At 49.2% G+C, this 2,500-nt stretch overlaps 1 non-coding gene across 1 annotated transcript; it reads right to left on the reverse strand.

Moving 5' to 3' along the window:
* Nucleotides 1–1,341: 1,341 nt before the first annotated feature.
* LOC143364805 (5.8S ribosomal RNA) lies at nt 1,342–1,496 on the reverse strand. Its single transcript, XR_013084305.1, has one exon. It is a non-coding gene; the product is annotated as a 5.8S ribosomal RNA (ribosomal RNA).
* Nucleotides 1,497–2,500: the final 1,004 nt, after the last annotated feature.

Genomic DNA, 2,500 nt, shown 5'->3' on the forward strand with positions numbered 1-2,500 from the left:
CAAACGTGAAAAAAAAATGTTTCGTATATTTCACCGAAAGCATTAAAAGTACGCGAGAACGTACAGAGGAGCACAAAAAAAAAAAAAAAAAAAAAACAAAACCATATATCTTATGCGCCACACCAAAGTGTCTTTTCTCTATATAATGTATATATAGAGATTTCTTCATTTTGTTCGTCGATCGGAAACTCTCGCTAGACGATCGGCCGGTTAACTTTAACGTCCGTCGAAAAGAACTTCCGGGGACTGGACGACCGACAGATCGCGCGGTCTCGCGATCGACAATGAAGAAAAAAAGACATGGGGCGACCGACAAAGGTTTGTTTTCACCTTCACCTTCTCGTGCTCTGCGTGACAACACGTTGTGGTGACAACGATGTTCGAAAGCCACTCCATAGAGGAGTATATATATTTTCAACACCCGGTGGGGTTTCTCTACTACACTAGACACACGGGGGTACAGAAACGCTGCACGACGCGATATCATCGATCAAACCAAAGAGACACGAGATCTCGGTCGTCATTCAATTCAACGAACGTGGCGATGGAATCCGCAACGGATTAGCGAGGACACGCGACGACGGGGAAATTATTCGACCCGATACAAGTACGCGTGCGCATCCCGCACAATGCCAAATGTTGCTATGTCCATCAGTCATCAAAGCGTTCGTAGAACGAGAGACCACTGTCTCGCGAACTCTAAGAATATGTTTGTCGAAGTCGCTGGCAACGACGACCCTCCGCCGCAATTATGTGTAGAGAGACACATCCACGCACAGACGTATTTTATTTTATATATCATCTCCCTGGGGCTTACGTTGCACGCCACAGTTGCGCACACAGATTTTACACGGGTGTCCGGTATCTCTTTCTTTATTTGTGTCCATTCACTGTAGTCTCTTGAGACTCTTATACCTTTCGTATACGCATCATTTCAGACGACGTCGGGAGCGCGTAAAATGTTCGAGAGTGAAACGCTTCTTCCGCAATGCGAATCGTTCCAGAGAGAGAGGAGAGAGAGATTTCGATCGTCGGAGCGGTGTTCACGGGCGGTCGTATTGAAAATACGACTCACGACGCCGCAAAACACTCACGCAAGTCCGAATGTGATACCCATTCCTATTTCCTTCTTCTCACGAAGACCGTTAGACGCAATGTAAAATTTGCAATTTTCACAGAACCGCGTCAAACGCCGACGAAACGTCCATCGTTCGCTCGTACGTAGCATCTTTGCAACCCGACTCAGAAACGCTCTTTGCGCCCTCCACAAAATTCGACATGGAGAGGTAAGCGACGGCGGGGACTTACAAGAGCAACGCAAGCAGTATTTGGTTACGTAAACGACCCTCAGCCAGGCGTGGTCCAGGAATTGTATCCGTGGACCGCAATGTGCGTTCGAAATGTCGATGTTCATGTGTCCTGCAGTTCACACGTTGACGCGCAATTAGCTGCGTTCTTCATCGACCCACGAGCCAAGTGATCCACCGTTCAGGGTAATCGTATAATTTGATTTATAATCAATATATAATTATGTCTCTTGTTCTGCGGTTCATAAGAACGCCGATACCTGAAAGCTCCAACCAGCGCGCGAAGGAGATTCAGGCGTCGTTTTTAAGGACGACACACGATCGTCCGTAGAAACGGAAACCGTCGCGAGTACGCGATTGCAATGCGCACACGTATCCGACGGCCGGGCGGAAAATACATTGAAAAACCTTTAAAGTGGAAAACACAGGAGGAGAATTCAGAAAACGACGGGGATCATAGACAACCCGATACTGGATCCCGACACTTCTCCTCCTCCTCTCTCTTATTGGAGAATGAACTCGATAACTAACGGACTTCACAGCCGGCTCTGGCCGTGCGCGATCGTTCGTCCCAAGCTCTTGTGCACTGTATTATCGCCACACAGAGAGTAGAGTGTCAGAATCGCACACAGCTTTACGCGAGCTACGCAGCCGGTCCTCTCGAAACACATTTCCAATTGTGCACGGAGAACGATTATTCGATACTAGCGGACTTCACAGCCGGCTCTGGCCGTGCGCGATCGTTCGTCCCAAGCTCTTGTGCACTGTATTATCGCCACACAGAGAGTAGAGTGTCAGAATCGCACACAGCTTTACGCGAGCTACGCAGCCGGTCCTCTCGAAACACATTTCCAATTGTGCACGGAGAAAGATTATTCGATACTAGCGGACTTCACAGCCGGCTCTGGCCGTGCGCGATCGTTCGTCCCAAGCTCTTGTGCACTGTATTATCGCCACACAGAGAGTAGAGTGTCAGAATCGCACACAGCTTTACGCGAGCTACGCAGCCGGTCCTCTCGAATATACGTGTTCGTCAACGAACACGCATGCGGCGACGTTTTGTGCTCTATGTCATACGCGAACTCGATAAATAGAGCGGGACTCACAGCCGGCTCTGGCAGCGGTCATTCGTCCCACGCTCGTGTGTGCGCTATCGCCACACAGAGTAGGGTGTCAGACTCACGCAGCTTTAA

This window comes from Halictus rubicundus, unplaced genomic scaffold (genome assembly GCF_050948215.1).
Source record: "Halictus rubicundus isolate RS-2024b unplaced genomic scaffold, iyHalRubi1_principal scaffold1011, whole genome shotgun sequence".
In the NCBI taxonomy this organism is placed as follows: Eukaryota; Metazoa; Arthropoda; class Insecta; order Hymenoptera; family Halictidae; genus Halictus; species Halictus rubicundus.